We start from the raw sequence: 10,668 nt of genomic DNA on the forward strand, positions 1-10,668 counted from the left end.
GGGTCAGAGCTCTCTGTATAGAGATAAGGGATGATGACGTGTATATTTTTCTAACGGTCAGATTTTCAAGACAAAAATCCGTTGGCTCTCGGTAAGTGAAAGCAATCACAATGTGCCACATCATCGACTTGTGGGAGTTAATAGGGAAGCATGACTTCATAGAGTAATCATATAACTAAATTTTTGTCCTACAAACTATTTCATTAGAGGGAGTGTTTAATGATGAAACTTATTAATTGTTGTAAACAATTATATTTTTATTTATTTTTAAGAAAAAAAATACAAAATCAATCTATGCAATTACACTAATTTGCAATAAGTTTCTTGTGGTATAAAAATATTATGAGAGTTTCATGTGGTATGCGAAAATAACAAATAAGTCACTGTAACTCAACTTCCATCTAATTTTTTGAATTGACTTATGTGTTTAGTTTTGCATACTAGGGAACTCTCAAAATATTTTTATATCATATGAAGCTTATTGTAAATCAGTGTAACTACATGAATTAATTTTGTATTTTTTCCAAAAGAAAATATAGAGATATTGTATCTATGCTTACTTTCCAATGCAATTTATCTGACAAACAGAAGTTGGTCTTCATATTGTTTTTAATTAAATGATTTGGAGTTATTGTATTATTAGAGGCTATGGTATGTGCTAATTAGGCCTGCAAACGAGCAGGCCGGCTCGTGAACCCGCTCTATACCCGCCCGATTAAACTTGACTCGAAATCAAGCTCAAAACTGTTCCAGCCTGCTCGTTACTGTACAAGCCCGCTTAATTAGCAAATGAAACATACCTGGCTCGCCCGACTAAACTTTAGGGGTGTTAACCTGGTCCGGTTTTCCAGTTTTTGGCAAAAATCGGGGACTAGAACTGGGGTACCCCGGTTCTTAGTTTTGGGCAACCGGAACCAAGAACCAGGTCTTGGTAAACCAGGGTCCCGGTTACCAGCCGGTTCCATTTGTACCCGGTCTGGTAACCGGTTTTTTAAGAAAATTGTTTTTTTTTTGCTTATTTTAGGTATTTGGCTAAAATAAACCCATTTTTTTTATATAGTTGGCCCATTAAAAAAAAAAAAAAGGAGCCCAAAAATCCTAAAAAATCAATGTTTTTGCCAATATGGGCCTTAGAAATATAGATTCAATTTTTTAAAATAGTTACATAAAGAAAACATTAAAACAATAAAAACAAGTATTTACTATTTAAACAAACCAACATGCACAAGAAATACCCCATTACTACAACAATTCAAAACCCAAAAAGAAAAAATAAAACAAGTATTTAAATAATCTACCAACCAAAAGAAATGCCCCTTACAATAAAAATAGTTTATTCCTAAAAATTATATATATATATATATATAAGAGGTACCTCGGTTCCCGGTAGGGACTATGGATTTATTAAGAGCTTTAAGCTCATCCTTAATCACTCTGCATCTTGTACTGTCTTACACCATAGAAATGGACTCATCACTAATCTTCTCAACAAGATAGTTAATAAACATAAATTGACAGTACCATACCTCATTTCACTTGTGACTTCGTTTCCCATTAAATTTCATTCATGGGATCTCCAATTACAGAGGTTGGGTATCAATCACAGTGTCATAATTTGGGTATTAGTCTTATCCCCCTCAATGCTTCTCTCACTAGCCTTCTTGCTAGTGGCTTGGTCAAAGAATTTGCAGAATTCTTTTATGATCTCACAAAGTCCATGGACATATACCAGTCTCAATATGCTGCCTCACAATATTGTGCACTTTCTAATTATAAATTCTTTGCTCTTTGCTCGAGCTATGACAGTCTGTCAATCACAATGAAAATACAAATGGAACTGAATTAGCATATAAAAGCAAATTAATTTATCGATAAGTTCTTTAGCCATTCATCTTCAGTTCATGCCTTCTCCAAAGCAATTAACTCCGACTCTATAGTAAACCTTACTATGCAAGTTTTTTTTAGGACTTTCAAGAAATAGCTCCTTCAGCCAGATTAAACACATAATAGTCATTAGTAGGTTTTACTCATCAGAATCAAAAATGCAGTTAGCATTACAATATCCTTTTGATATAGCAGTATAATCACAATATGACAAACCAAAATTAAATGTGTCCTTTAAGAATCTCAGCAATTTAGAGATAGCATTAGAATGCTCAATACCATGATTATGAGTATATCTACTCAATCTGCTACCAATATATGTAACATCAGGGCATATACAGTTTGTCAAAACATCAAGCTACCAATGATTTGTGTGTATTTTTCTTGCAAAACACTACAATCATCATGATTCTTAACCAAATGTATTTTTGAATCATATGGTGTAGATATAGGTAGATAATAAAAGTGCTAAAATCTTTTAAGCATCTTTTCAACATAATATGAATGAGATAAAATAATGCAATTATTATTCCGAATAACTTTAATGTCCAATTTGACATTAGCTTTACCTATGTCTTACATATCAAAATTAGATACATAAAATATTTTAGTTTCATGTACAACAGCAATGCTAGTTAAAAAAAAAAAAAAAAAAAAAAAAAAAAATTAAACAAGTCGTCAATATATATATATATATATAAACAAATAATGACACATTCATTATTGTAAAACTTGCTATGCATTTACTTGTACCATTAATCAAATATAAATTAGACAATATAACCTTGTCAAACGCCATTATTTAGGAGCTTACTTTAATCTATACAAGGATTTTACTAATTTGCACACTTTATGTTCTTGACTAGGGATTACTAGTTCCTCGGGCTGCTCCATATAAATCTCTTTGCTACTTAGAAAAACAATATGACATCCATTTGATGTGCAATAAATTTATAAATAGATGCAATGACAAATAATATTATAATAAATGCAATTCTAGTAATCAGAAAATAAATATCAAATAATCAACAGTTTGTATTTACTTGTACCTTTTAGCTACCATATCTACCATGTACTTATCTATTGTATCATCCAGTTTAAGCTTCTTTTTAAACATCTATATATAACCAATTGATTTGGTCTCATTAAATAACTCAACGAGTTCCCAAGCAAGGTTAGACATAATTTATTCCAATTCATTATTTATAGCTTCTAACAAAAATAAAATGCATCAACTAGATTTAATTGCTTCACCATAACATATTGGATCATCATTAATAATATAAGCAATAAAATCATTACCGAGATTACTTCCGTTCTAGCTCACTTGCTTCTTCTCAATTCTTACATATCATTAACAATTTTATTAGAAGCAACGGAAAATTCATGAAATAATTTTTCCTTATTTTTCAAAGGAAAAACATGCTTAAGAAAAATAGTATTTTTAGATTCAATAATAGTATTGTAATCTAAAAATCATTTTTGATAATAAGGAATCTATAGCATGAACTATTACATGCAAAACCAATAAAATCACAATCATAGTTTTTAAAACCAAGTTTCCTCATTTTAGGCCCACGTAACATAACATTTGCCAAATACCCCCACACTTCAAGGTATTACAAACAATGCTTATGAATATGATAAACAAAATAATGGTTTATCCCCACACTTTGGTGGATAGCCCAAAATTGACAATCATAGCATTCATCATTTATTCAAATGTTGTAATTTCTCCTCAATCCCTTGATTTGGCCAAGATTTACATGTATAAATCTATCATGCCAAATATTAATGGAATAAACCAAATAGTCACAATAAAATAAATTTTCACTAATAGCACACAAACACTTTAAGAAATGACTTCTATGAACTCATATTTCTCTAAGTGTGATATGTTATTTTCTCTTCTTTCTTTTCTCCCAATTGACAGTTTTCTGAAGCATTGATTTGTTAAAAAACAAATACTAATCACGACTTGTGATTTTTTAACATGCATGGTTCTTATATATAGGAGTTGCATATCACAAGTTCTATCAAGATATTAAAATAAAATCTTTTTAACTAAAGCCCCAATAAATATGTAAGGTATCAAGCTCAACCAAATAGTAATAAACTATTATTGGCTCATTGTCAAAAATATGGCATTGGCATCAATCTAATGATATGATAAATTTATGAGATATCAAATGAGCCTCAATATATAAGAACATCAATAATCACATATATTTTATTCTGAATTATCATGTCAAAGAAATTTGGAAGGTAAATGATATATATGAAGAATTACCAAATACTTTTAAAGTATTTATGCTATTCTAGCATGTCATTGCTAACATAAATGCTAGATACTATTTCTTCTTTAAAATAGATGAATCAATAGAAGCCACCGCTTATCATATACAAAATTCATGTAATTATAAAATTTTGCACTAGCTTTAATTCAATTAAGGAGCACTTTCATAACTTGAATTTTTTTCATTTTAATAAATGAAATGGTATACTATGTCTTAAAAAAAATAAGACCTACAAATCAGCGTTTAAAACTCACAGCGAAGCCAACAGCTTTACTCCAAGATTTTTCAAAATAGACTGTCGCTACCACACACCAACTAGGTGTTGTGAGAATCAATTGACTCAATATGCACACCATATCTCTTTCTTCTATTATGTGCTTATCTGCAAGAATCTTTAGTAAAGTTGTATTCTCTGCACACAGTTAACAATGCCTATGTATTTTTCTCCATCATAACATGAGTAACCACTCACTTTGTTATTATTAGTCGACGTAAATGTTCTCCAACAAACTCAGCATATATCACAACAAAAATTGTTAAGTTCTAAAAATCCATAATGGCTTAATAATTTTTATTGCAAGATTCATGACCCAATCAATAAAATAGTATTCGAGAAACAAATTAAATTAACAAAATTTTGGGTCAAATAATCAAAAACTCTTCTAGTCAAAATATTTTCACTTACAATGCCTACACATGACATTTAACTCTTTTTCTGATAAACAAATCAATTATCAGATTTTTTCATAATAAAATCTTTCCACTCAAGAATTGATTTCATCTTTCTTATATGCGAATTGCATACCGCAAACTCTTGTAGTATTTGACTTCTCATAAGTTTAAATACTATTGTTATGATCTAATCAAAATATTTGTGCAACCATCACAAAATCAACCTTTAAGATTGTTGGAAATAATTTTGGATGGTGTAAAAATTCTCATTTATATAAAACAATTACAATATGAATATTAACAATAAAATAAATAAAATACAAAAGATGGAAAGTAGAGTATAGAAAGATCTCACAATATGCTATAGGATCACACAAGAGTGTTGTCCTTAAAGGTTGATTCGTGCCTCCCGGAGTGTATAACTCGGTGCGACGGATCCTTTGACACGCTACCTCCCAGGATTAGACTATAGCGTCTACCTTCATTAAGGTCGCACTTCCTAATAACGAAGAGTAATAGAACAACCATTTTTCCTCAAAGTAGATGATGTAATGCAATACTAAAACTAGTTGCTAGTGGAGAATGAAAAATAACCCAACTACACAAAAACAAAATGTGGTAAAAATATCAAGGCCTTTTGAGCCAAAGAAGTGATCACATACTAATTCTCTTTTTTGGTGACATATATACATAGAAAACTTGTGGGCTGGTGGTTCTCCAAATGTCATAACAAAATAATGACCAAAAACTGAAAACTGTAAAACACTTATTAATGAGCAAATGGTCAAAATCCATAAAACTTATTAAACTCTAACAATCAAAATTGAAAGATTTGTTATCAAAAGGCCATAAATATATGTTAATGACCAAGGGCATAAACGGTAAAGAAAATCAATAGGTTTAACCACTCATGATAAAAAACGTATAGAGAAACTAAATGGTCTTTAATGACCAAACAGTCACAATAATAATTTCTAAGAAACCACTAGTTGGATATTAATAAAGAATAAAAGGGCTAACGAATAAAGAAAAGAAAAAACAATTATTTGTAACACATATATTACAATACTTTTTAACAAGTTCATGAAGGCATGCACTCTCCATTGGAAAAAGAATAGTTATTCAACTATTAAGAATGATTGCATTAGCACATACAATATTGAGAAGAGGAAGTTGAAAGCATTGCTTTGTGGGCTTGATAAGGTAAACATAACTATGGATATGTGGACCTCTGCGCAGAGGGTGTCGTATATGGTGGTCACTTGCCACTTTATTGACTTTGATTGGGTCTTTCAAAAGAGAGTTCTAAGTTTCTGCAATGTTCCTGCTCCACATAGTGGTGTTGTAATTGCTGGTGCTTTAAGGAGTTGTTTTGAAGATTGGGGTATTGTGAATAAGGTGTTTTCAATCACACTTGATAATGCTTCATCAAATACTGCTGCCATAAGGATTTTGAGAGATGAATTTGAATTAAGAGGTGTCTTTCCTAGTGGTTATGGGAGACGTTTATTTCATGTGCGGTGCTGTGCACATATTACTAACTTGTTGGTGCAAGCCGAACTTGCTAAAATTGGGGATATAGTTGATTTTGTGCATCAAGGTGTCAAGTACATTGTGGCTTCTGAGATCCGGTTGAAACAGTTTAGTGAAATAGCTAAAAGCTTGCAATTACCTTCAAAAAAATGATTTTAGATGTCCCTACTAGATAGAACAACACCTACATGATGTTAACTATTGCCATCGGGTTCAAAGAAGTATTCTCTAGGTACTCTAATATTGACCAAGCATTGCAGTGGGTTGTAAGTGTAGAAGAGTGTGAGAAGGTTGAGAATGTTAATCAACTTTTGGCAATCTTCAATGAGGTGACCAACAATGTATCTGGATTTGATTACCCTACTTCAATTTTTTTTTTTTTTTTACTAGAGGTATGGAGAATTAAAGAAATTCTAACCATAAAGTCTATGGATCAGAATGGATACATTAGAGAAATGAAAGTAGAATGGAGGAAAAATTTTACAAGTATTGGGGGGATTGCAATCATTTAATGTCCTTGGCTGCTGTCTTAGACCCAAGATTCAAAATGAAGTTCATTAATTTCTGTTTTCCTCTAATTTATCAAGAGGATGAAGCTAAAAAGCACATCAAAAGTGCGTTGGCTGCTTTCAGTGAATATTATGAATTTTATTTGGCTGCTCATAATATGACTATTATGTGGCAAGCTAATGAAGATGCTGCTGCTTCTACTTCCTCAAATGTTTCTAGTAGGGATGTTGGTCCCAAAGTAGCAACCGATACATCAAGGTTTTTGGAGCATGTTAGAAGTATTGAAATAATTAGGCATCTGAAAACTGATTAGGACATCTATCTTGAAGATGATGTCTTCATGTTGGAGAATGATGGTAATGAAAATGATATTGACCCAGAGTTTGAGGCTTTGGCATGGTGGAAAGCTAATAGTTTGAAGTACCGCATCTTGTCTAAGATGTCGCAGGATATTCTAGTTGTTCCTATGTCATGTGTTACTTCAGAATCTGCCTTTAATGCTAGTGGTAGGGTGATTGAACCACATATAGCCTTACTGTCAACCAAAACAGTTCAAATGCTCTTATGTAGGTCGGATTGGGTGAGATCACTTCATGGAGTGAAGAAAAACTCTGCTGCGGTTGTAAGTGACACATTTATTATTTTCATTTACTTTTTTTTAGGTATAAACTCAATTTATTAACTTTGCTTGTGTTTGTTTATGTAGAAATTGGTTGAAATTGACTTGCCAACAATACCATGATTCAGGGACTTCCAAGCTAAATGAAGTAGGGACTACATAAGTATTTTGCTTTTGATTATGTGGTGTGTTTTGAACATCCAAGACAATCTGTTATGTACTTATGTTTATAAGTTTATGTACTTATTTTTTTGAGAAAGTACCATTGTTCATGTAGACCATGTTACATATATATACTTAAACAGTCGAAATCTGGACAAGATGTTTAAGCTAGTAACTAACACATGGAGATGGAATTCATGCAATATGTAATTTGCTTTGTTCCCTACTTTAACTTATTATGTGTTCCTTTGTTTATTTAACCACCCTTGACATGTTTGTTAAGGTCAATTAACTTTGACAACATAAATGCAAGGGAGTATACTATCTAATTAACATCAAATTTTGTTTTTTTTTTGTATTTGAGTATGCAAGCATGTAGGGCATACCCATTGAAGAAGAAAGAACCTTAGTAATTTAGTATGGACCGTATGGTATTTTTGCACATGCCGTAGTGATTATGGCATGAATCCTATTTCTAATTATTATGCTATGAGTATGTTATGATTATTGTCTATTTGTCTTAGTATCTAGCTAACAACATTTCATTTCAAATATGTTGTAATTATGCTATAAATTATAATCATTTGGCTGCTAGTGATAATTTAGTTATCTGATTTGGTTCAAGTTATATTCATTATAGGCTGATTTTTTTAGAATCTGTTTTTGTTTGCCATGTTGCCCATATTTAATATTTCTGATTTGACTCAAGTTATATTCATTATACTTAGATTTGTTATTTCCGTTTTAGTCTGCCCAAATTTAATATTTTCTGATTTAGCTCTCTAATTTGGCTCAAGTTTATTGATATGATTTTGGAATAATCTCTAATGCGTAAAGGTAATGCTTTTTGAGTCTTGACTAAATAGCCATTTCCCCTTTGTGCCAATTCCTTTGGCAAATTGGCATAATGGCCTATGCAGTGCACATGTTAGAATAATTCCTATATGCCAATGTTGTTTTTTGATTGAAGTCGGAATGTATGGTGTACAATTTACAAACATCTAACAATTTTTTTCAAATGAATGCAGGGTATTTATGGCAAGTGGCAACCCAAGTGTTTTATGATGATTGATGGCAAATATCAAGTGACAATACTAATTATTGAGTCATTGACAATGTTGTAATTTGCAAATGAGTTGTATTTTGCATCTTTGATAGTTTATGTGGTTTTGATCTCTTTGATTTGTATTTATATGATGTGTAACATTTCTTAACATTTACTTGATTCTTCTACAGGCAGCAGTGGCAACTGGCAACTATTGATGCAAGCTGAAGCTGTGATTCTGTGGCTACCACTCCTCAGTCCTCGGTTCTCAATGTCCCCACTACTCAGCATTCTCTGAGAAATGCTAAGATAAGTCTTTATTTTTCTTTTTCTCACATTTTCAAGCAATATAAGTATATAAGTATATAACAAATATAAGTCTTTATTTTTGTGTGCTATTAATGATTTATTTATTTATTTTTTTTTAAAAAACTCCTTTCCATTGCAGTGGAGACCTTGGCAGAGTTCCTTTCAAAGGAATTGATGTTAATTGGGTCTAGATGTGGAGACCTTGGCAGAGTTCGACTCAAAAGAATTGCTGTTGATTGGGTCTTTATGCCTAAAAGGCTGGGATGAAGGTTTTTATTTTCTTAAATGAAATACATTCATTCTTTTATGCAAGAAATACTGGATTTGTCTTTATATATTTTAGCTTTGTGTGTGCAGTGCCCAGTGTGCAAAAAATGAAACTTCATATTTTCCCATCCTGAAGCTGAATTACTAAGCTAGACATTTAATTATGTATTTCTATTGTCACTTGTTAGCCTGGTCCATAGTTGGTTGGGATCTTTGCCATTTTCCAAAGTTGCAGTGGGGTGGCAGTTCTTTGATTTGTATTTCTATGATTTGCATTTGTTTTAATTTGTATTTCTTTGAGTTGTAAATTGCAATTGTTTCATTTGTATTTCTTTGAGTTGTAATTGTTTCATTTGTATTTCTCTCCGTTGTAATTGTTTCATTTATATTTCTTTGAGTTGTAATTGTTTCATTTGTGTTTTATTTATTTCATTTGTATTGGTTAACTATCTTTTTTCTTTCCAATTTGCTTGTAAGCTGCAACTAGCAGAATTCAAAAATTTATCTATTTCAGATTTCAGATGTTTATAATCAAATTTTGTGTGTTTTACAGTTTGTCAATATTTTTAACCCCTAAATGAGCCTTAATTGAGTCGAGCCATCTGATTAGGGCTTCTTATCAATACATATAAGTTTTGTCTTGGGCTAGAGCTCGGCAAAAACATTCAAACAAAATTTCTCAATCCATCGAGCTCGAGTGTTGGGATTGACTCGATTTTAGGTTCCTATCAACCTTGAGCTCGATACTTACTTATTAACCCAACGAGTTGAGAACGGACAAGGGCTTTTTAGCTCGGCTCGAACTCGAACTCGGCTCATTTATAGCTCCCGTAAAACGAGCTAGTCCAAAAACCCTAAAACTCAGCTCAACTCGGTTCGTTTGCAGGGTTAGTGCTAATCAAGTAAAAGAAAAAAGAAGGGTACAAAAAAAAAAAAAAAAAAAAGGATACAAGAGTAAATAGTGATAGGCTCATATTAATAATTTAATATTACATTTCTGCCGCATATATATTCTGATTTGGGGGCATCACACCTCTAAAAAGGGAAATATTTTAATTTTAATGTCTTTTTTTTTTTTTTTTTTTTTAAAGTCTTTCGTTTTAGACTTAATTTTTAATTTGGGGGAGAAAAAAAGACCCTTAATCATTTTTTCTTTAAATAAATAATAAAAATTACCTAAAAAGACTACAATTCCCCTATCTAAAAACATAAAACTTAAAATGAAAAGAAAATTAGAGCTACCCAATCTTTTTATTTTAGAAGAATGAAATAAATTATCATTTGAAATAATTTTGTTATTTATTTAAGAAAAAAAATAGTCTGAGGAGGTCTTAAATTTAAAACTTTTATATACTCAAATACAAAATTAA

The sequence above is a fragment of the Corylus avellana genome, chromosome ca11 (assembly GCF_901000735.1).
Source record: "Corylus avellana chromosome ca11, CavTom2PMs-1.0".
Classification (NCBI taxonomy): domain Eukaryota; kingdom Viridiplantae; phylum Streptophyta; class Magnoliopsida; order Fagales; family Betulaceae; genus Corylus; species Corylus avellana.